Source organism: Schistocerca gregaria, chromosome 2 (assembly GCF_023897955.1).
Source record: "Schistocerca gregaria isolate iqSchGreg1 chromosome 2, iqSchGreg1.2, whole genome shotgun sequence".
Lineage (NCBI taxonomy): Eukaryota > Metazoa > Arthropoda > Insecta > Orthoptera > Acrididae > Schistocerca > Schistocerca gregaria.
The window spans coordinates 1,018,662,589-1,018,684,786 of NC_064921.1; the positions used below are offsets into that span (position 1 = coordinate 1,018,662,589).

Below are 22,198 nucleotides of genomic sequence, written 5' to 3' on the forward strand. Positions count from 1 at the left end.
GACGTGGGGCGAAGGAAAACTATTCGTACCACGACGGTTCTGTTTCGAGGATAGAAAAATGTACGTTTCTTGCGGTGGCCGGGAATCGAACCCGGATCAACTGCTTGGGAAGCAACCCTGCTGACCGTTACACCACCACCGCCTTGCGTGCCGAGTCATTCACGCCGCGATGTTTCGGCTACCCTCCTGCCACCAGAGGCCGAAGGCGAAGGCGCTGTAGGCGTTCAACGCCAGGGCAGAGGTTGGCACATCTGAACGCAGTGTGTAGGTGCTGCTAGCGTAAATAGAAGCACAACTGACAGCCGTTGGAAAACTGCCCTTTAATTTACAGCAGCATGATATAAGAAATATCTAATGTGACGTACGTACAGACGATCCAGAGACGATTGAGCATAATTGTGCCAGTCCAGAAGTAGAAAGCGCCTAAGTATCACAATGTTAAGTTGGTTAGTTTGATCCTCGCCTGGAGCATATCATTAGCTTCCCCTGAGGGCGAAATACACAGCGTAGCCGTTGCTAGGAAACGGACTTTTATTGTCGTTCGTTGTTTTCTCCACGCCAATGTGAAAATTGATAGTTAGAGTTCTGCTCGTTCCACTTAAGGCCGAAGGCGTCGGAAAACAACGGTGCCAGGCACCATATTTAAGTTCCGGGTGCCGACAGTGAGGGTGGGGTGTTACCTCACATCTCACAACTCGTTTTAAATACTCTAAAAAAACGTATTTCCTTCACACAAAAAAACAAGCAAATTTCGCAGTCAGGCCCTGGAGATGTTTATAGAAACGATGGCAGCAGTGTGTTTCCGCTCGCACGTCAGATTGGCCGAGCGGTCCAAGGCGCCAGATTTAAGCTCTGGTTCCCGAAAGGGAGCGTGGGTTCGAACCCCACATCTGACAATGAATTTTAAATATTCCAAACCTACCCGTTTCCTTCGTGCGGGAAAGGAAGTAAATTTCGCGCAAACAGGTTGAAGAGATATTATCAGTGACGGCAGTGATTATGGCGCTTGCCCTGCACGTCTGATTGTCTGGCCGTCAGAAGGAACGGAAAGCTGTTAGGAGGCATGGCTTTCAGCCAGGCAGCCCGGATTCGATTCCTGGTAGCCGAACATACTTTTGTTTGCTGAGTCTTGGCTAGTCTCACGGCGCTTACGTTTTCTTTGTGTTGTGCTTTTTGGGTCCAAGCATCAAGAAAGCAAAAGTCAACGAAAACAGATACGTGGTTAAATGTCTGGCAGGGCAGTAATGAAGGTGGATGAGCCGGTGGAACGGGGATTGGACTGGTGACGTGGCCGAATTGCATCGCTCCTCAGCTCAGTACGTTAGAGCGTCGTGCTGTGAACACAAAGGCCATGTATTCGATAGCACTAAGTGCCATTTCATTTTTCTCTCATAAAAGACAGTGCTTCCTCCAGCGAGACACTGCCAGGTAAATACCAAGTGATGTGCACAAGAAGCTAGACGTCTGCACGTTTCGCGGCGTTGTCGATAACGGCCATACCACGCTGAGTGCAGCGGTTCTCGTCTGTTGATTGGAGTTAATAGCGGTTGGCCGTGTTTAGTACTTGGATGGGCGACCAGCTTGGAGCTCTACCTACATTTGGCTTCTTTCATTTTGCCTATTTACTTAGGTGTCGTCGCTGCTTAGCGATAATGATGCGGTCCAGCACGCTGACGCCACTCCTGCCTGTCGGTGCACTAAAGCGCGAATCTGTGGCCACAATAAAATGAAAGGTTCTGTCGTATGTTTGTCGGTTTTTGGTCTCTCGCAGTCGTTTCTCCCGCCTGCCCTCTACATATATGCCCATTTCCAAGCGTCAGCTCTCGCGTCAGCCGAGCAAAGTCGAGACAAGTCGACACATGGAGACACACGATGCTGTGAATCGAAATCCGGCGACTACCGCAATGGCGACACGGAGTGAGACGTGGGGCGAAGGAAAACTATTCGTACCACGACGGTTCTGTTTCGAGGATCGCGTTACGTTACGTGGAATAGCCCTAGAAGAAAAATGTACGTTTCGTGCGGTGGCCGGGAATCGAACCCGGATCAACTGCTTGGGAAGCAACCATGCTGACCGTTACACCAGCACCGCCTTGCGTGCCGAGTCATTCACGCCGCGATGTATCGGCTACCCTCCTGCCACCAGAGGCCGAAGGCGAAGGCGCTGTAGGCGTTCAACGCCAGGGCAGAGGTTGGCACATCTGAACGCAGTGTGTAGGTGCTGCTAGCGTAAATAGAAGCACAACTGACAGCCGTTGGAAAACTGCCCTTTAATTTACAGCAGCATGATATAAGAAATATCTAATGTGACGTACGTACAGACGATCCAGAGACGATTGAGCATAATTGTGCCAGTCCAGAAGTAGAAAGCGCCTAAGTATCACAATGTTAAGTTGGTTAGTTTGATCCTCGCCTGGAGCATATCATTAGCTTCCCCTGAGGGTGAAATACACAGCGTAGCCGTTGCTAGGAAACGGACTTTTATTGTCGTTCGTTGTTTTCTCCACGCCAATGTGAAAATTGATAGTTAGAGTTCTGCTCGTTCCACTTAAGGCCGAAGGCGTCGGAAAACAACGGTGCCAGGCACCATATTTAAGTTCCGGGTGCCGACAGTGAGGGTGGGGTGTTACCTCACATCTCACAACTCGTTTTAAATATTCTAAAAAAACGTATTTCCTTCACACAAAAAAACAAGCAAATTTCGCAGTCAGGCCCTGGAGATGTTTATAGAAACGATGGCAGCAGTGTGTTTCCGCTCGCACGTCAGATTGGCCGAGCGGTCTAAGGCGCCAGATTTAAGCTCTGGTTCCCGAAAGGGAGCGTGGGTTCGAACCCCACATCTGACAATGAATTTTAAATATTCCAAACCTACCCGTTTCCTTCGTGCGGGAAAGGAAGTAAATTTCGCGCAAACAGGTTGAAGAGATATTATCAGTGACGGCAGTGATTATGGCGCTTGCCCTGCACGTCTGATTGTCTGGCCGTCAGAAGGAACGGAAAGCTGTTAGGAGGCATGGCTTTCAGCCAGGCAGCCCGGATTCGATTCCTGGTAGCCGAACATACTTTTGTTTGCTGAGTCTTGGCTAGTCTCACGGCGCTTACGTTTTCTTTGTGTTGTGCTTTTTGGGTCCAAGCATCAAGAAAGCAAAAGTCAACGAAAACAGATACGTGGTTAAATGTCTGGCAGGGCAGTAATGAAGGTGGATGAGCCGGTGGAATGGGGATTGGACTGGTGACGTGGCCGAATTGCATCGCTCCTCAGCTCAGTACGTTAGAGAGTCGTGCTGTGAACACAAAGGCTATGTATTCGATAGCACTAAGTGCCATTTCATTTTTCTCTCATAAAAGACAGTGCTTCCTCCAGCGAGACACTGCCAGGTAAATACCAAGTGATGTGCACAAGAAGCAAGACGTCTGCACGTTTCGCGGCGTTGTCGATAACGGCCATACCACGCTGAGTGCAGCGGTTCTCGTCTGTTGATTGGAGTTAATAGCGGTTGGCCGTGTTTAGTACTTGGATGGGCGACCAGCTTGGAGCTCTACCTACATTTGGCTTCTTTCATTTTGCCTATTTACTTAGGTGTCGTCGCTGCTTAGCGATAATGATGCGGTCCAGCACGCTGACGCCACTCCTGCCTGTCGGTGCACTAAAGCGCGAATCTGTGGCCACAATAAAATGAAAGGTTCTGTCGTATGTTTGTCGGTTTTTGGTCTCTCGCAGTCGTTTCTCCCGCCTGCCCTCTACATATATGCCCATTTCCAAGCGTCAGCTCTCGCGTCAGCCGAGCAAAGTCGAGACAAGTCGACACATGGAGACACACGATGCTGTGAATCGAAATCCGGCGACTACCGCAATGGCGACACGGAGTGAGACGTGGGGCGAAGGAAAACTATTCGTACCACGACGGTTCTGTTTCGAGGATCGCGTTACGTTACGTGGAATAGCCCTAGAAGAAAAATGTACGTTTCGTGCGGTGGCCGGGAATCGAACCCGGATCAACTGCTTGGGAAGCAACCAAGCTGACCGTTACACCACCACCGCCTTGCGTGCCAAGTCATTCACGCCGCGATGTATCGGCTACCCTCCTGCCACCAGAGGCCGAAGGCGAAGGCGCTGTAGGCGTTCAACGCCAGGGCAGAGGTTGGCACATCTGAACGCAGTGTGTAGGTGCTGCTAGCGTAAATAGAAGCACAACTGACAGCCGTTGGAAAACTGCCCTTTAATTTACAGCAGCATGATATAAGAAATATCTAATGTGACGTACGTACAGACTATCCAGAGACGATTGAGCATAATTGTGCCAGTCCAGAAGTAGAAAGCGCCTAAGTATCACAATGTTAAGTTGGTTAGTTTGATCCTCGCCTGGAGCATATCATTAGCTTCCCCTGAGGGCGAAATACACAGCGTAGCCGTTGCTAGGGAACGGACTTTTATTGTCGTTCGTTGTTTTCTCCACGCCAATGTGAAAATTGATAGTTAGAGTTCTGCTCGTTCCACTTAAGGCCGAAGGCGTCGGAAAACAACGGTGCCAGGCACCATATTTAAGTTCCGGGTGCCGACAGTGAGGGTGGGGTGTTACCTCACATCTCACAACTCGTTTTAAATACTCTAAAAAAACGTATTTCCTTCACACAAAAAAAACAAGCAAATTTCGCAGTCAGGCCCTGGAGATGTTTATAGAAACGATGGCAGCAGTGTGTTTCCGCTCGCATGTCAGATTGGCCGAGCGGTCTAAGGCGCCAGATTTAAGCTCTGGTTCCCGAAAGGGAGCGTGGGTTCGAACCCCACATCTGACAATGAATTTTAAATATTCCAAACCTACCCGTTTCCTTCGTGCGGGAAAGGAAGTAAATTTCGCGCAAACAGGTTGAAGAGATATTATCAGTGACGGCAGTGATTATGGCGCTTGCCCTGCACGTCTGATTGTCTGGCCGTCAGAAGGAACGGAAAGCTGTTAGGAGGCATGGCTTTCAGCCAGGCAGCCCGGATTCGATTCCTGGTAGCCGAACATACTTTTGTTTGCTGAGTCTTGGCTAGTCTCACGGCGCTTACGTTTTCTTTGTGTTGTGCTTTTTGGGTCCAAGCATCAAGAAAGCAAAAGTCAACGAAAACAGATACGTGGTTAAATGTCTGGCAGGGCAGTAATGAAGGTGGATGAGCCGGTGGACCGGGTATTGGACTGGTGACGTGGCCGAATTGCATCGCTCCTCAGCTCAGTACGTTAGAGCGTCGTGCTGTGAACACAAAGGCCATGTATTCGATAGCACTAAGTGCCATTTCATTTTTCTCTCATAAAAGACAGTGCTTCCTCCAGCGAGACACTGCCAGGTAAATACCAAGTGATGTGCACAAGAAGCAAGACGTCTGCACGTTTCGCGGCGTTGTCGATAACGGCCATACCACGCTGAGTGCAGCGGTTCTCGTCTGTTGATTGGAGTTAATAGCGGTTGGCCGTGTTTAGTACTTGGATGGGCGACCAGCTTGGAGCTCTACCTACATTTGGCTTCTTTCATTTTGCCTATTTACTTAGGTGTCGTCGCTGCTTAGCGATAATGATGCGGTCCAGCACGCTGACGCCACTCCTGCCTGTCGGTGCACTAAAGCGCGAATCTGTGGCCACAATAAAATGAAAGGTTCTGTCGTATGTTTGTCGGTTTTTGGTCTCTCGCAGTCGTTTCTCCCGCCTGCCCTCTACATATATGCCCATTTCCAAGCGTCAGCTCTCGCGTCAGCCGAGCAAAGTCGAGACAAGTCGACACATGGAGACACACGATGCTGTGAATCGAAATCCGGCGACTACCGCAATGGCGACACGGAGTGAGACGTGGGGCGAAGGAAAACTATTCGTACCACGACGGTTCTGTTTCGAGGATCGCGTTACGTTACGTGGAATAGCCCTAGAAGAAAAATGTACGTTTCGTGCGGTGGCCGGGAATCGAACCCGGATCAACTGCTTGGGAAGCAACCATGCTGACCGTTACACCACCACCGCCTTGCGTGCCGAGTCATTCACGCTGCGATGTATCGGCTACCCTCCTGCCACCAGAGGCCGAAGGCGAAGGCGCTGTAGGCGTTCAACGCCAGGGCAGAGGTTGGCACATCTGAACGCAGTGTGTAGGTGCTGCTAGCGTAAATAGAAGCACAACTGACAGCCGTTGGAAAACTGCCCTTTAATTTACAGCAGCATGATATAAGAAATATCTAATGTGACGTACGTACAGACGATCCAGAGACGATTGAGCATAATTGTGCCAGTCCAGAAGTAGAAAGCGCCTAAGTATCACAATGTTAAGTTGGTTAGTTTGATCCTCGCCTGGAGCATATCATTAGCTTCCCCTGAGGGCGAAATACACAGCGTAGCCGTTGCTAGGGAACGGACTTTTATTGTCGTTCGTTGTTTTCTCCACGCCAATGTGAAAATTGATAGTTAGAGTTCTGCTCGTTCCACTTAAGGCCGAAGGCGTCGGAAAACAACGGTGCCAGGCACCATATTTAAGTTCCGGGTGCCGACAGTGAGGGTGGGGTGTTACCTCACATCTCACAACTCGTTTTAAATACTCTAAAAAAACGTATTTCCTTCACACAAAAAAAACAAGCAAATTTCGCAGTCAGGCCCTGGAGATGTTTATAGAAACGATGGCAGCAGTGTGTTTCCGCTCGCATGTCAGATTGGCCGAGCGGTCTAAGGCGCCAGATTTAAGCTCTGGTTCCCGAAAGGGAGGGTGGGTTCGAACCCCACATCTGACAATGAATTTTAAATATTCCAAACCTACCCGTTTCCTTCGTGCGGGAAAGGAAGTAAATTTCGCGCAAACAGGTTGAAGAGATATTATCAGTGACGGCAGTGATTATGGCGCTTGCCCTGCACGTCTGATTGTCTGGCCGTCAGAAGGAACGGAAAGCTGTTAGGAGGCATGGCTTTCAGCCAGGCAGCCCGGATTCGATTCCTGGTAGCCGAACATACTTTTGTTTGCTGAGTCTTGGCTAGTCTCACGGCGCTTACGTTTTCTTTGTGTTGTGCTTTTTGGGTCCAAGCATCAAGAAAGCAAAAGTCAACGAAAACAGATACGTGGTTAAATGTCTGGCAGGGCAGTAATGAAGGTGGATGAGCCGGTGGACCGGGTATTGGACTGGTGACGTGGCCGAATTGCATCGCTCCTCAGCTCAGTACGTTAGAGCGTCGTGCTGTGAACACAAAGGCCATGTATTCGATAGCACTAAGTGCCATTTCATTTTTCTCTCATAAAAGACAGTGCTTCCTCCAGCGAGACACTGCCAGGTAAATACCAAGTGATGTGCACAAGAAGCAAGACGTCTGCACGTTTCGCGGCGTTGTCGATAACGGCCATACCACGCTGAGTGCAGCGGTTCTCGTCTGTTGATTGGAGTTAATAGCGGTTGGCCGTGTTTAGTACTTGGATGGGCGACCAGCTTGGAGCTCTACCTACATTTGGCTTCTTTCATTTTGCCTATTTACTTAGGTGTCGTCGCTGCTTAGCGATAATGATGCGGTCCAGCACGCTGACGCCACTCCTGCCTGTCGGTGCACTAAAGCGCGAATCTGTGGCCACAATAAAATGAAAGGTTCTGTCGTATGTTTGTCGGTTTTTGGTCTCTCGCAGTCGTTTCTCCCGCCTGCCCTCTACATATATGCCCATTTCCAAGCGTCAGCTCTCGCGTCAGCCGAGCAAAGTCGAGACAAGTCGACACATGGAGACACACGATGCTGTGAATCGAAATCCGGCGACTACCGCAATGGCGACACGGAGTGAGACGTGGGGCGAAGGAAAACTATTCGTACCACGACGGTTCTGTTTCGAGGATCGCGTTACGTTACGTGGAATAGCCCTAGAAGAAAAATGTACGTTTCGTGCGGTGGCCGGGAATCGAACCCGGATCAACTGCTTGGGAAGCAACCACGCTGACCGATACACCACCACCGCCTTGCGTGCCGAGTCATTCACGCCGCGATGTATCGGCTACCCTCCTGCCACCAGAGGCCGAAGGCGAAGGCGCTGTAGGCGTTCAACGCCAGGGCAGAGGTTGGCACATCTGAACGCAGTGTGTAGGTGCTGCTAGCGTAAATAGAAGCACAACTGACAGCCGTTGGAAAACTGCCCTTTAATTTACAGCAGCATGATATAAGAAATATCTAATGTGACGTACGTACAGACGATCCAGAGACGATTGAGCATAATTGTGCCAGTCCAGAAGTAGAAAGCGCCTAAGTATCACAATGTTAAGTTGGTTAGTTTGATCCTCGCCTGGAGCATATCATTAGCTTCCCCTGAGGGCGAAATACACAGCGTAGCCGTTGCTAGGGAACGGACTTTTATTGTCGTTCGTTGTTTTCTCCACGCCAATGTGAAAATTGATAGTTAGAGTTCTGCTCGTTCCACTTAAGGCCGAAGGCGTCGGAAAACAACGGTGCCAGGCACCATATTTAAGTTCCGGGTGCCGACAGTGAGGGTGGGGTGTTACCTCACATCTCACAACTCGTTTTAAATACTCTAAAAAAACGTATTTCCTTTACACAAAAAAAACAAGCAAATTTCGCAGTCAGGCCCTGGAGATGTTTATAGAAACGATGGCAGCAGTGTGTTTCCGCTCGCACGTCAGATTGGCCGAGCGGTCTAAGGCGCCAGATTTAAGCTCTGGTTCCCGAAAGGGAGGGTGGGTTCGAACCCCACATCTGACAATGAATTTTAAATATTCCAAACCTACCCGTTTCCTTCGTGCGGGAAAGGAAGTAAATTTCGCGCAAACAGGTTGAAGAGATATTATCAGTGACGGCAGTGATTATGGCGCTTGCCCTGCACGTCTGATTGTCTGGCCGTCAGAAGGAACGGAAAGCTGTTAGGAGGCATGGCTTTCAGCCAGGCAGCCCGGATTCGATTCCTGGTAGCCGAACATACTTTTGTTTGCTGAGTCTTGGCTAGTCTCACGGCGCTTACGTTTTCTTTGTGTTGTGCTTTTTGGGTCCAAGCATCAAGAAAGCAAAAGTCAACGAAAACAGATACGTGGTTAAATGTCTGGCAGGGCAGTAATGAAGGTGGATGAGCCGGTGGACCGGGTATTGGACTGGTGACGTGGCCGAATTGCATCGCTCCTCAGCTCAGTACATTAGAGCGTCGTGCTGTGAACACAAAGGCCATGTATTCGATAGCACTAAGTGCCATTTCATTTTTCTCTCATAAAAGACAGTGCTTCCTTCAGCGAGACACTGCCAGGTAAATACCAAGTGATGTGCACAAGAAGCAAGACGTCTGCACGTTTCGCGGCGTTGTCGATAACGGCCATACCACGCTGAGTGCAGCGGTTCTCGTCTGTTGATTGGAGTTAATAGCGGTTGGCCGCGTTTAGTACTTGGATGGGCGACCAGCTTGGAGCTCTACCTACATTTGGCTTCTTTCATTTTGCCTATTTACTTAGGTGTCGTCGCTGCTTAGCGATAATGATGCGGTCCAGCTCGCTGACGCCACTCCTGCCTGTCGGTGCACTAAAGCGCGAATCTGTGGCCACAATAAAATGAAAGGTTCTGTCGTATGTTTGTCGGTTTTTGGTCTCTCGCAGTCGTTTCTCCCGCCTGCCCTCTACATATATGCCCATTTCCAAGCGTCAGCTCTCGCGTCAGCCGAGCAAAGTCGAGACAAGTCGACACATGGAGACACACGATGCTGTGAATCGAAATCCGGCGACTACCGCAATGGCGACACGGAGTGAGACGTGGGGCGAAGGAAAACTATTCGTACCACGACGGTTCTGTTTCGAGGATCGCGTTACGTTACGTGGAATAGCCCTAGAAGAAAAATGTACGTTTCGTGCGGTGGCCGGGAATCGAACCCGGATCAACTGCTTGGGAAGCAACCATGCTGACCGTTACACCACCACCGCCTTGCATGCCGAGTCATTCACGCTGCGATGTATCGGCTACCCTCCTGCCACCAGAGGCCGAAGGCGAAGGCGCTGTAGGCGTTCAACGCCAGGGCAGAGGTTGGCACATCTGAACGCAGTGTGTAGGTGCTGCTAGCGTAAATAGAAGCACAACTGACAGCCGTTGGAAAACTGCCCTTTAATTTACAGCAGCATGATATAAGAAATATCTAATGTGACGTACGTACAGACGATCCAGAGACGATTGAGCATAATTGTGCCAGTCCAGAAGTAGAAAGCGCCTAAGTATCACAATGTTAAGTTGGTTAGTTTGATCCTCGCCTGGAGCATATCATTAGCTTCCCCTGAGGGCGAAATACGCAGCGTAGCCGTTGCTAGGAAACGGACTTTTATTGTCGTTCGTTGTTTTCTCCACGCCAATGTGAAAATTGATAGTTAGAGTTCTGCTCGTTCCACTTAAGGCCGAAGGCGTCGGAAAACAACGGTGCCAGGCACCATATTTAAGTTCCGGGTGCCGACAGTGAGGGTGGGGTGTTACCTCACATCTCACAACTCGTTTTAAATACTCAAAAAAAACGTATTTCCTTCACACAAAAAAAACAAGCAAATTTCGCAGTCAGGCCCTGGAGATGTTTATAGAAACGATGGCAGCAGTATCATTCCGCTCGCATGTCAGATTGGCCGAGCGGTCTAAGGCGCCAGATTTAAGCTCTGGTTCCCGAAAGGGAGCGTGGGTTCGAACCCCACATCTGACAATGAATTTTAAATATTCCAAACCTACCCGTTTCCTTCGTGCGGGAAAGGAAGTAAATTTCGCGCAAACAGGTTGAAGAGATATTATCAGTGACGGCAGTGATTATGGCGCTTGCCCTGCACGTCTGATTGTCTGGCCGTCAGAAGGAACGGAAAGCTGTTAGGAGGCATGGCTTTCAGCCAGGCAGCCCGGATTCGATTCCTGGTAGCCGAACATACTTTTGTTTGCTGAGTCTTGGCTAGTCTCACGGCGCTTACGTTTTCTTTGTGTTGTGCTTTTTGGGTCCAAGCATCAAGAAAGCAAAAGTCAACGAAAACAGATACGTGGTTAAATGTCTGGCAGGGCAGTAATGAAGGTGGATGAGCCGGTGGACCGGGTATTGGACTGGTGACGTGGCCGAATTGCATCGCTCCTCAGCTCAGTACGTTAGAGCGTCGTGCTGTGAACACAAAGGCCATGTATTCGATAGCACTAAGTGCCATTTCATTTTTCTCTCATAAAAGACAGTGCTTCCTCCAGCGAGACACTGCCAGGTAAATACCAAGTGATGTGCACAAGAAGCAAGACGTCTGCACGTTTCGCGGCGTTGTCGATAACGGCCATACCACGCTGAGTGCAGCGGTTCTCGTCTGTTGATTGGAGTTAATAGCGGTTGGCCGTGTTTAGTACTTGGATGGGCGACCAGCTTGGAGCTCTACCTACATTTGGCTTCTTTCATTTTGCCTATTTACTTAGGTGTCGTCGCTGCTTAGCGATAATGATGCGGTCCAGCACGCTGACGCCACTCCTGCCTGTCGGTGCACTAAAGCGCGAATCTGTGGCCACAATAAAATGAAAGGTTCTGTCGTATGTTTGTCGGTTTTTGGTCTCTCGCAGTCGTTTCTCCCGCCTGCCCTCTACATATATGCCCATTTCCAAGCGTCAGCTCTCGCGTCAGCCGAGCAAAGTCGAGACAAGTCGACACATGGAGACACACGATGCTGTGAATCGAAATCCGGCGACTACCGCAATGGCGACACGGAGTGAGACGTGGGGCGAAGGAAAACTATTCGTACCACGACGGTTCTGTTTCGAGGATCGCGTTACGTTACGTGGAATAGCCCTAGAAGAAAAATGTACGTTTCGTGCGGTGGCCGGGAATCAAACCCGGATCAACTGCTTGGGAAGCAACCATGCTGACCGTTACACCACCACCGCCTTGCGTGCCGAGTCATTCACGCTGCGATGTATCGGCTACCCTCCTGCCACCAGAGGCCGAAGGCGAAGGCGCTGTAGGCGTTCAACGCCAGGGCAGAGGTTGGCACATCTGAACGCAGTGTGTAGGTGCTGCTAGCGTAAATAGAAGCACAACTGACAGCCGTTGGAAAACTGCCCTTTAATTTACAGCAGCATGATATAAGAAATATCTAATGTGACGTACGTACAGACGATCCAGAGACGATTGAGCATAATTGTGCCAGTCCAGAAGTAGAAAGCGCCTAAGTATCACAATGTTAAGTTGGTTAGTTTGATCCTCGCCTGGAGCATATCATTAGCTTCCCCTGAGGGCGAAATACACAGCGTAGCCGTTGCTAGGGAACGGACTTTTATTGTCGTTCGTTGTTTTCTCCACGCCAATGTGAAAATTGATAGTTAGAGTTCTGCTCGTTCCACTTAAGGCCGAAGGCGTCGGAAAACAACGGTGCCAGGCACCATATTTAAGTTCCGGGTGCTGACAGTGAGGGTGGGGTGTTACCTCACATCTCACAACTCGTTTTAAATACTCTAAAAAAACGTATTTCCTTTACACAAAAAAAAACAAGCAAATTTCGCAGTCAGGCCCTGGAGATGTTTATAGAAACGATGGCAGCAGTGTGTTTCCGCTCGCACGTCAGATTGGCCGAGCGGTCTAAGGCGCCAGATTTAAGCTCTGGTTCCCGAAAGGGAGCGTGGGTTCGAACCCCACATCTGACAATGAATTTTAAATATTCCAAACCTACCCGTTTCCTTCGTGCGGGAAAGGAAGTAAATTTCGCGCAAACAGGTTGAAGAGATATTATCAGTGACGGCAGTGATTATGGCGCTTGCCCTGCACGTCTGATTGTCTGGCCGTCAGAAGGAACGGAAAGCTGTTAGGAGGCATGGCTTTCAGCCAGGCAGCCCGGATTCGATTCCTGGTAGCCGAACATACTTTTGTTTGCTGAGTCTTGGCTAGTCTCACGGCGCTTACGTTTTCTTTGTGTTGTGCTTTTTGGGTCCAAGCATCAAGAAAGCAAAAGTCAACGAAAACAGATACGTGGTTAAATGTCTGGCAGGGCAGTAATGAAGGTGGATGAGCCGGTGGACCGGGTATTGGACTGGTGACGTGGCCGAATTGCATCGCTCCTCAGCTCAGTACATTAGAGCGTCGTGCTGTGAACACAAAGGCCATGTATTCGATAGCACTAAGTGCCATTTCATTTTTCTCTCATAAAAGACAGTGCTTCCTTCAGCGAGACACTGCCAGGTAAATACCAAGTGATGTGCACAAGAAGCAAGACGTCTGCACGTTTCGCGGCGTTGTCGATAACGGCCATACCACGCTGAGTGCAGCGGTTCTCGTCTGTTGATTGGAGTTAATAGCGGTTGGCCGTGTTTAGTACTTGGATGGGCGACCAGCTTGGAGCTCTACCTACATTTGGCTTCTTTCATTTTGCCTATTTACTTAGGTGTCGTCGCTGCTTAGCGATAATGATGCGGTCCAGCTCGCTGACGCCACTCCTGCCTGTCGGTGCACTAAAGCGCGAATCTGTGGCCACAATAAAATGAAAGGTTCTGTCGTATGTTTGTCGGTTTTTGGTCTCTCGCAGTCGTTTCTCCCGCCTGCCCTCTACATATATGCCCATTTCCAAGCGTCAGCTCTCGCGTCAGCCGAGCAAAGTCGAGACAAGTCGACACATGGAGACACACGATGCTGTGAATCGAAATCCGGCGACTACCGCAATGGCGACACGGAGTGAGACGTGGGGCGAAGGAAAACTATTCGTACCACGACGGTTCTGTTTCGAGGATCGCGTTACGTTACGTGGAATAGCCCTAGAAGAAAAATGTACGTTTCGTGCGGTGGCCGGGAATCAAACCCGGATCAACTGCTTGGGAAGCAACCATGCTGACCGTTACACCACCACCGCCTTGCGTGCCGAGTCATTCACGCTGCGATGTATCGGCTACCCTCCTGCCACCAGAGGCCGAAGGCGAAGGCGCTGTAGGCGTTCAACGCCAGGGCAGAGGTTGGCACATCTGAACGCAGTGTGTAGGTGCTGCTAGCGTAAATAGAAGCACAACTGACAGCCGTTGGAAAACTGCCCTTTAATTTACAGCAGCATGATATAAGAAATATCTAATGTGACGTACGTACAGACGATCCAGAGACGATTGAGCATAATTGTGCCAGTCCAGAAGTAGAAAGCGCCTAAGTATCACAATGTTAAGTTGGTTAGTTTGATCCTCGCCTGGAGCATATCATTAGCTTCCCCTGAGGGCGAAATACACAGCGTAGCCGTTGCTAGGGAACGGACTTTTATTGTCGTTCGTTGTTTTCTCCACGCCAATGTGAAAATTGATAGTTAGAGTTCTGCTCGTTCCACTTAAGGCCGAAGGCGTCGGAAAACAACGGTGCCAGGCACCATATTTAAGTTCCGGGTGCTGACAGTGAGGGTGGGGTGTTACCTCACATCTCACAACTCGTTTTAAATACTCTAAAAAAACGTATTTCCTTTACACAAAAAAAAACAAGCAAATTTCGCAGTCAGGCCCTGGAGATGTTTATAGAAACGATGGCAGCAGTGTGTTTCCGCTCGCACGTCAGATTGGCCGAGCGGTCTAAGGCGCCAGATTTAAGCTCTGGTTCCCGAAAGGGAGCGTGGGTTCGAACCCCACATCTGACAATGAATTTTAAATATTCCAAACCTACCCGTTTCCTTCGTGCGGGAAAGGAAGTAAATTTCGCGCAAACAGGTTGAAGAGATATTATCAGTGACGGCAGTGATTATGGCGCTTGCCCTGCACGTCTGATTGTCTGGCCGTCAGAAGGAACGGAAAGCTGTTAGGAGGCATGGCTTTCAGCCAGGCAGCCCGGATTCGATTCCTGGTAGCCGAACATACTTTTGTTTGCTGAGTCTTGGCTAGTCTCACGGCGCTTACGTTTTCTTTGTGTTGTGCTTTTTGGGTCCAAGCATCAAGAAAGCAAAAGTCAACGAAAACAGATACGTGGTTAAATGTCTGGCAGGGCAGTAATGAAGGTGGATGAGCCGGTGGACCGGGTATTGGACTGGTGACGTGGCCGAATTGCATCGCTCCTCAGCTCAGTACATTAGAGCGTCGTGCTGTGAACACAAAGGCCATGTATTCGATAGCACTAAGTGCCATTTCATTTTTCTCTCATAAAAGACAGTGCTTCCTTCAGCGAGACACTGCCAGGTAAATACCAAGTGATGTGCACAAGAAGCAAGACGTCTGCACGTTTCGCGGCGTTGTCGATAACGGCCATACCACGCTGAGTGCAGCGGTTCTCGTCTGTTGATTGGAGTTAATAGCGGTTGGCCGTGTTTAGTACTTGGATGGGCGACCAGCTTGGAGCTCTACCTACATTTGGCTTCTTTCATTTTGCCTATTTACTTAGGTGTCGTCGCTGCTTAGCGATAATGATGCGGTCCAGCTCGCTGACGCCACTCCTGCCTGTCGGTGCACTAAAGCGCGAATCTGTGGCCACAATAAAATGAAAGGTTCTGTCGTATGTTTGTCGGTTTTTGGTCTCTCGCAGTCGTTTCTCCCGCCTGCCCTCTACATATATGCCCATTTCCAAGCGTCAGCTCTCGCGTCAGCCGAGCAAAGTCGAGACAAGTCGACACATGGAGACACACGATGCTGTGAATCGAAATCCGGCGACTACCGCAATGGCGACACGGAGTGAGACGTGGGGCGAAGGAAAACTATTCGTACCACGACGGTTCTGTTTCGAGGATCGCGTTACGTTACGTGGAATAGCCCTAGAAGAAAAATGTACGTTTCGTGCGGTGGCCGGGAATCGAACCCGGATCAACTGCTTGGGAAGCAACCATGCTGACCGTTACACCACCACCGCCTTGCGCGCCGAGTCATTCACGCCGCGATGTATCGGGTACCCTCCTGCCACCAGAGGCCGAAGGCGAAGGCGCTGTAGGCGTTCAACGCCAGGGCAGAGGTTGGCACATCTGAACGCAGTGTGTAGGTGCTGCTAGCGTAAATAGAAGCACAACTGACAGCCGTTGGAAAACTGCCCTTTAATTTACAGCAGCATGATATAAGAAATATCTAATGTGACGTACGTACAGACGATCCAGAGACGATTGAGCATAATTGTGCCAGTCCAGAAGTAGAAAGCGCCTAAGTATCACAATGTTAAGTTGGTTAGTTTGATCCTCGCCTGGAGCATATCATTAGCTTCCCCTGAGGGCGAAATACACAGCGTAGCCGTTGCTAGGGAACGGACTTTTATTGTCGTTCGTTGTTTTCTCCACGCCAATGTGAAAATTGATAGTTAGAGTTCTGCTCGTTCCACTTAAGGCCGAAGGCGTCGGAAAACAACGGTGCCAGGCACCATATTTAAGTTCCGGGTGCCGACAGTGAGGGTGGGGTGTTACCTCACATCTCACAACTCGTTTTAAATACTCTAAAAAAACGTATTTCCTTCACACAAAAAAAACAAGCAAATTTCGCAGTCAGGCCCTGGAGATGTTTATAGAAACGATGGCAGCAGTGTGTTTTCGCTCGCACGTCAGATTGGCCGAGCGGTCTAAGGCGCCAGATTTAAGCTCTGGTTCCCGAAAGGGAGCGTGGGTTCGAACCCCACATCTGACAATGAATTTTAAATATTCCAAAACTACCCGTTTCCTTCGTGCGGGAAAGGAAGTAAATTTCGCGCAAACAGGTTGAAGAGATATTATCAGTGACGGCAGTGATTATGGCGCTTGCCCTGCACGTCTGATTGTCTGGCCGTCAGAAGGAACGGAAAGCTGTTAGGAGGCATGGCTTTCAGCCAGGCAGCCCGGATTCGATTCCTGGTAGCCGAACATACTTTTGTTTGCTGAGTCTTGGCTAGTCTCACGGCGCTTACGTTTTCTTTGTGTTGTGCTTTTTGGGTCCAAGCATCAAGAAAGCAAAAGTCAACGAAAACAGATACGTGGTTAAATGTCTGGCAGGGCAGTAATGAAGGTGGATGAGCCGGTGGACCGGGTATTGGACTGGTGACGTGGCCGAATTGCATCGCTCCTCAGCTCAGTATGTTAGAGCGTCGTGCTGTGAACACAAAGGCCATGTATTCGATAGCACTAAGTGCCATTTCATTTTTCTCTCATAAAAGACAGTGCTTCCTCCAGCTAGACACTGCCAGGTAAATACCAAGTGATGTGCACAAGAAGCAAGACGTCTGCACGTTTCGCGGCGTTGTCGATAACGGCCATACCACGCTGAGTGCAGCGGTTCTCGTCTGTTGATTGGAGTTAATAGCGGTTGGCCGTGTTTAGTACTTGGATGGGCGACCAGCTTGGAGCTCTACCTACATTTGGCTTCTTTCATTTTGCCTATTTACTTAGGTGTCGTCGCTGCTTAGCGATAATGATGCGGTCCAGCACGCTGACGCCACTCCTGCCTGTCGGTGCACTAAAGCGCGAATCTGTGGCCACAATAAAATGAAAGGTTCTGTCGTATGTTTGTCGGTTTTTGGTCTCTCGCAGTCGTTTCTCCCGCCTGCCCTCTACATATATGCGCATTTCCAAGCGTCAGCTCTCGCGTCAGCCGAGCAAAGTCGAGACAAGTCGACACATGGAGACACACGATGCTGTGAATCGAAATCCGGCGACTACCGCAATGGCGACACGGAGTGAGACGTGGGGCGAAGGAAAACTATTCGTACCACGACGGTTCTGTTTCGAGGATCGCGTTACGTTACGTGGAATAGCCCTAGAAGAAAAATGTACGTTTCGTGCGGTGGCCGGGAATCGAACCCGGATCAACTGCTTGGGAAGCAACCATGCTGACCGTTACACCACCACCGCCTTGCGCGCCGAGTCATTCACGCCGCGATGTATCGGGTACCCTCCTGCCACCAGAGGCCGAAGGCGAAGGCGCTGTAGGCGTTCAACGCCAGGGCAGAGGTTGGCACATCTGAACGCAGTGTGTAGGTGCTGCTAGCGTAAATAGAAGCACAACTGACAGCCGTTGGAAAACTGCCCTTTAATTTACAGCAGCATGATATAAGAAATATCTAATGTGACGTACGTACAGACGATCCAGAGACGATTGAGCATAATTGTGCCAGTCCAGAAGTAGAAAGCGCCTAAGTATCACAATGTTAAGTTGGTTAGTTTGATCCTCGCCTGGAGCATATCATTAGCTTCCCCTGAGGGCGAAATACACAGCGTAGCCGTTGCTAGGGAACGGACTTTTATTGTCGTTCGTTGTTTTCTCCACGCCAATGTGAAAATTGATAGTTAGAGTTCTGCTCGTTCCACTTAAGGCCGAAGGCGTCGGAAAACAACGGTGCCAGGCACCATATTTAAGTTCCGGGTGCCGACAGTGAGGGTAGGGTGTTACCTCACATCTCACAACTCGTTTTAAATACTCTAAAAAAACGTATTTCCTTCACACAAAAAAAAACAAGCAAATTTCGCAGTCAGGCCCTGGAGATGTTTATAGAAACGATGGCAGCAGTGTGTTTCCGCTTGCACGTCAGATTGGCCGAGCGGTCTAAGGCGCCAGATTTAAGCTCTGGTTCCCGAAAGGGAGCGTGGGTTCGAACCACACATCTGACAATGAATTTTAAATATTCCAAACCTACCCGTTTCCTTCGTGCGGGAAAGGAAGTAAATTTCGCGCAAACAGGTTGAAGAGATATTATCAGTGACGGCAGTGATTATGGCGCTTGCCCTGCACGTCTGATTGTCTGGCCGTCAGAAGGAACGGAAAGCTGTTAGGAGGCATGGCTTTCAGCCAGGCAGCCCGGATTCGATTCCTGGTAGCCGAACATACTTTTGTTTGCTGAGTCTTGGCTAGTCTCACGGCGCTTACGTTTTCTTTGTGTTGTGCTTTTTGGGTCCAAGCATCAAGAAAGCAAAAGTCAACGAAAACAGATACGTGGTTAAATGTCTGGCAGGGCAGTAATGAAGGTGGATGAGCCGGTGGACCGGGTATTGGACTGGTGACGTGGCCGAATTGCATCGCTCCTCAGCTCAGTATGTTAGAGCGTCGTGCTGTGAACACAAAGGCCATGTATTCGATAGCACTAAGTGCCATTTCATTTTTCTCTCATAAAAGACAGTGCTTCCTCCAGCTAGACACTGCCAGGTAAATACCAAGTGATGTGCACAAGAAGCAAGACGTCTGCACGTTTCGCGGCGTTGTCGATAACGGCCATACCACGCTGAGTGCAGCGGTTCTCGTCTGTTGATTGGAGTTAATAGCGGTTGGCCGTGTTTAGTACTTGGATGGGCGACCAGCTTGGAGCTCTACCTACATTTGGCTTCTTTCATTTTGCCTATTTACTTAGGTGTCGTCGCTGCTTAGCGATAATGATGCGGTCCAGCACGCTGACGCCACTCCTGCCTGTCGGTGCACTAAAGCGCGAATCTGTGGCCACAATAAAATGAAAGGTTCTGTCGTATGTTTGTCGGTTTTTGGTCTCTCGCAGTCGTTTCTCCCGCCTGCCCTCTACATATATGCCCATTTCCAAGCGTCAGCTCTCGCGTCAGCCGAGCAAAGTCGAGACAAGTCGACACATGGAGACACACGATGCAGTGAATCGAAATCCGGCGACTACCGCAATGGCGACACGGAGTGAGACGTGGGGCGAAGGAAAACTATTCGTACCACGACGGTTCTGTTTCGAGGATCGCGTTACGTTACGTGGAATAGCCCTAGAAGAAAAATGTACGTTTCGTGCGGTGGCCGGGAATCGAACCCGGATCAACTGCTTGGGAAGCAACCATGCTGACCGTTACACCACCACCGCCTTGCGTGCCGAGTCATTCACGCCGCGATGTATCGGCTACCCTCCTGCCACCAGAGGCCGAAGGCGAAGGCGCTGTAGGCGTTCAACGCCAGGGCAGAGGTTGGCACATCTGAACGCAGTGTGTAGGTGCTGCTAGCGTAAATAGAAGCACAACTGACAGCCGTTGGAAAACTGCCCTTTAATTTACAGCAGCATGATATAAGAAATATCTAATGTGACGTACGTACAGACGATCCAGAGACGATTGAGCATAATTGTGCCAGTCCAGAAGTAGAAAGCGCCTAAGTATCACAATGTTAAGTTGGTTAGTTTGATCCTCGCCTGGAGCATATCATTAGCTTCCCCTGAGGGCGAAATACACAGCGTAGCCGTTGCTAGGGAACGGACTTTTATTGTCGTTCGTTGTTTTCTCCACGCCAATGTGAAAATTGATAGTTAGAGTTCTGCTCGTTCCACTTAAGGCCGAAGGCGTCGGAAAACAACGGTGCCAGGCACCATATTTAAGTTCCGGGTGCCGACAGTGAGGGTGGGGTGTTACCTCATATCTCACAACTCGTTTTAAATACTCTAAAAAAACGTATTTCCTTCACACAAAAAAAAAACAAGCAAATTTCGCAGTCAGGCCCTGGAGATGTTTATAGAAACGATGGCAGCAGTATCATTCCGCTCGCACGTCAGATTGGCCGAGCGGTCTAAGGCGCCAGATTTAAGCTCTGGTTCCCGAAAGGGAGCGTGGGTTCGAACCCCACATCTGACAATGAATTTTAAATATTCCAAACCTACCCGTTTCCTTCGTGCGGGAAAGGAAGTAAATTTCGCGCAAACAGGTTGAAGAGATATTATCAGTGACGGCAGTGATTATGGCGCTTGCCCTGCACGTCTGATTGTCTGGCCGTCAGAAGGAACGGAAAGCTGTTAGGAGGCATGGCTTTCAGCCAGGCAGCCCGGATTCGATTCCTGGTAGCCGAACATACTTTTGTTTGCTGAGTCTTGGCTAGTCTCACGGCGCTTACGTTTTCTTTGTGTTGTGCTTTTTGGGTCCAAGCATCAAGAAAGCAAAAGTCAACGAAAACAGGTACGTGGTTAAATGTCTGGCAGGGCAGTAATGAAGGTGGATGAGCCGGTGGACCGGGTATTGGACTGGTGACGTGGCCGAATTGCATCGCTCCTCAGCTCAGTACGTTAGAGCGTCGTGCTGTGAACACAAAGGCCATGTATTCGATAGCACTAAGTGCCATTTCATTTTTCTCTCATAGAAGACAGTGCTTCCTCCAGCGAGACACTGCCAGGTAAATACCAAGTGATGTGCACAAGAAGCAAGACGTTTGCACGTTTCGCGGCGTTGTCGATAACGGCCATACCACGCTGAGTGCAGCGGTTCTCGTCTGTTGATTGGAGTTAATAGCGGTTGGCCGTGTTTAGTACTTGGATGGGCGACCAGCTTGGAGCTCTACCTACATTTGGCTTCTTTCATTTTGCCTATTTACTTAGGTGTCGTCGCTGCTTAGCGATAATGATGCGGTCCAGCACGCTGACGCCACTCCTGCCTGTCGGTGCACTAAAGCGCGAATCTGTGGCCACAATAAAATGAAAGGTTCTGTCGTATGTTTGTCGGTTTTTGGTCTCTCGCAGTCGTTTCTCCCGCCTGCCCTCTACATATATGCCCATTTCCAAGCGTCAGCTCTCGCGTCAGCCGAGCAAAGTCGAGACAAGTCGACACATGGAGACACACGATGCTGTGAATCGAAATCCGGCGACTACCGCAATGGCGACACGGAGTGAGACGTGGGGCGAAGGAAAACTATTCGTACCACGACGGTTCTGTTTCGAGGATCGCGTTACGTTACGTGGAATAGCCCTAGAAGAAAAATGTACGTTTCGTGCGGTGGCCGGGAATCGAACCCGGATCAACTACTTGGGAAGCAACCATGCTGACCGTTACACCACCACCGCCTTGCGTGCCGAGTCATTCACGCTGCGATGTATCGGCTACCCTCCTGCCACCAGAGGCCGAAGGCGAAGGCGCTGTAGGCGTTCAACGCCAGGGCAGAGGTTGGCACATCTGAACGCAGTGTGTAGGTGCTGCTAGCGTAAATAGAAGCACAACTGACAGCCGTTGGAAAACTGCCCTTTAATTTACAGCAACATGATATAAGAAATATCTAATGTGACGTACGTACAGACGATCCAGAGACGATTGAGCATAATTGTGCCAGTCCAGAAGTAGAAAGCGCCTAAGTATCACAATGTTAAGTTGGTTAGTTTGATCCTCGCCTGGAGCATATCATTAGCTTCCCCTGAGGGCGAAATACACAGCGTAGCCGTTGCTAGGGAACGGACTTTTATTGTCGTTCGTTGTTTTCTCCACGCCAATGTGAAAATTGATAGTTAGAGTTCTGCTCGTTCCACCTAAGGCCGAAGGCGTCGGAAAACAACGGTGCCAGGCACCATATTTAAGTTCCGGGTGCCGACAGTGAGGGTAGGGTGTTACCTCACATCTCACAACTCGTTTTAAATACTCTAAAAAAACGTATTTCCTTCACAC

At 49.8% G+C, this 22,198-nt stretch overlaps 23 non-coding genes across 23 annotated transcripts; 11 read left to right on the forward strand and 12 right to left on the reverse strand.

Moving 5' to 3' along the window:
- Positions 1-70: 70 nt before the first annotated feature.
- On the reverse strand, positions 71-142 carry Trnag-ccc (transfer RNA glycine (anticodon CCC)). The gene has a single exon. It is a non-coding gene; the product is annotated as a tRNA-Gly (tRNA).
- Positions 143-812: 670 nt separating this feature from the next.
- Trnal-uaa (transfer RNA leucine (anticodon UAA)) lies at positions 813-896 on the forward strand. Its single transcript has one exon. It is a non-coding gene; the product is annotated as a tRNA-Leu (tRNA).
- Positions 897-2,020: 1,124 nt separating this feature from the next.
- On the reverse strand, positions 2,021-2,092 carry Trnag-ccc (transfer RNA glycine (anticodon CCC)). Its single transcript has one exon. It is a non-coding gene; the product is annotated as a tRNA-Gly (tRNA).
- Positions 2,093-2,762: 670 nt separating this feature from the next.
- Positions 2,763-2,846, forward strand: Trnal-uaa (transfer RNA leucine (anticodon UAA)). The gene has a single exon. It is a non-coding gene; the product is annotated as a tRNA-Leu (tRNA).
- Positions 2,847-3,970: 1,124 nt separating this feature from the next.
- Trnag-ccc (transfer RNA glycine (anticodon CCC)) lies at positions 3,971-4,042 on the reverse strand. Its single transcript has one exon. It is a non-coding gene; the product is annotated as a tRNA-Gly (tRNA).
- A 671-nt stretch (positions 4,043-4,713) lies between these two features.
- On the forward strand, positions 4,714-4,797 carry Trnal-uaa (transfer RNA leucine (anticodon UAA)). Its single transcript has one exon. It is a non-coding gene; the product is annotated as a tRNA-Leu (tRNA).
- A 1,124-nt stretch (positions 4,798-5,921) lies between these two features.
- On the reverse strand, positions 5,922-5,993 carry Trnag-ccc (transfer RNA glycine (anticodon CCC)). Its single transcript has one exon. It is a non-coding gene; the product is annotated as a tRNA-Gly (tRNA).
- A 671-nt stretch (positions 5,994-6,664) lies between these two features.
- Trnal-uaa (transfer RNA leucine (anticodon UAA)) lies at positions 6,665-6,748 on the forward strand. Its single transcript has one exon. It is a non-coding gene; the product is annotated as a tRNA-Leu (tRNA).
- Positions 6,749-7,872: 1,124 nt separating this feature from the next.
- Trnag-ccc (transfer RNA glycine (anticodon CCC)) lies at positions 7,873-7,944 on the reverse strand. The gene has a single exon. It is a non-coding gene; the product is annotated as a tRNA-Gly (tRNA).
- A 671-nt stretch (positions 7,945-8,615) lies between these two features.
- On the forward strand, positions 8,616-8,699 carry Trnal-uaa (transfer RNA leucine (anticodon UAA)). The gene has a single exon. It is a non-coding gene; the product is annotated as a tRNA-Leu (tRNA).
- A 1,124-nt stretch (positions 8,700-9,823) lies between these two features.
- On the reverse strand, positions 9,824-9,895 carry Trnag-ccc (transfer RNA glycine (anticodon CCC)). Its single transcript has one exon. It is a non-coding gene; the product is annotated as a tRNA-Gly (tRNA).
- Positions 9,896-10,566: 671 nt separating this feature from the next.
- Trnal-uaa (transfer RNA leucine (anticodon UAA)) lies at positions 10,567-10,650 on the forward strand. The gene has a single exon. It is a non-coding gene; the product is annotated as a tRNA-Leu (tRNA).
- A 1,124-nt stretch (positions 10,651-11,774) lies between these two features.
- Positions 11,775-11,846, reverse strand: Trnag-ccc (transfer RNA glycine (anticodon CCC)). The gene has a single exon. It is a non-coding gene; the product is annotated as a tRNA-Gly (tRNA).
- Positions 11,847-12,518: 672 nt separating this feature from the next.
- Trnal-uaa (transfer RNA leucine (anticodon UAA)) lies at positions 12,519-12,602 on the forward strand. The gene has a single exon. It is a non-coding gene; the product is annotated as a tRNA-Leu (tRNA).
- Positions 12,603-13,726: 1,124 nt separating this feature from the next.
- Trnag-ccc (transfer RNA glycine (anticodon CCC)) lies at positions 13,727-13,798 on the reverse strand. The gene has a single exon. It is a non-coding gene; the product is annotated as a tRNA-Gly (tRNA).
- A 672-nt stretch (positions 13,799-14,470) lies between these two features.
- Trnal-uaa (transfer RNA leucine (anticodon UAA)) lies at positions 14,471-14,554 on the forward strand. The gene has a single exon. It is a non-coding gene; the product is annotated as a tRNA-Leu (tRNA).
- Positions 14,555-15,678: 1,124 nt separating this feature from the next.
- Trnag-ccc (transfer RNA glycine (anticodon CCC)) lies at positions 15,679-15,750 on the reverse strand. Its single transcript has one exon. It is a non-coding gene; the product is annotated as a tRNA-Gly (tRNA).
- A 671-nt stretch (positions 15,751-16,421) lies between these two features.
- On the forward strand, positions 16,422-16,505 carry Trnal-uaa (transfer RNA leucine (anticodon UAA)). Its single transcript has one exon. It is a non-coding gene; the product is annotated as a tRNA-Leu (tRNA).
- Positions 16,506-17,629: 1,124 nt separating this feature from the next.
- Trnag-ccc (transfer RNA glycine (anticodon CCC)) lies at positions 17,630-17,701 on the reverse strand. Its single transcript has one exon. It is a non-coding gene; the product is annotated as a tRNA-Gly (tRNA).
- Positions 17,702-18,373: 672 nt separating this feature from the next.
- On the forward strand, positions 18,374-18,457 carry Trnal-uaa (transfer RNA leucine (anticodon UAA)). The gene has a single exon. It is a non-coding gene; the product is annotated as a tRNA-Leu (tRNA).
- Positions 18,458-19,581: 1,124 nt separating this feature from the next.
- Positions 19,582-19,653, reverse strand: Trnag-ccc (transfer RNA glycine (anticodon CCC)). The gene has a single exon. It is a non-coding gene; the product is annotated as a tRNA-Gly (tRNA).
- A 673-nt stretch (positions 19,654-20,326) lies between these two features.
- Positions 20,327-20,410, forward strand: Trnal-uaa (transfer RNA leucine (anticodon UAA)). The gene has a single exon. It is a non-coding gene; the product is annotated as a tRNA-Leu (tRNA).
- Positions 20,411-21,534: 1,124 nt separating this feature from the next.
- Positions 21,535-21,606, reverse strand: Trnag-ccc (transfer RNA glycine (anticodon CCC)). Its single transcript has one exon. It is a non-coding gene; the product is annotated as a tRNA-Gly (tRNA).
- Between the last annotated feature and the right edge of the window lie 592 nt (positions 21,607-22,198).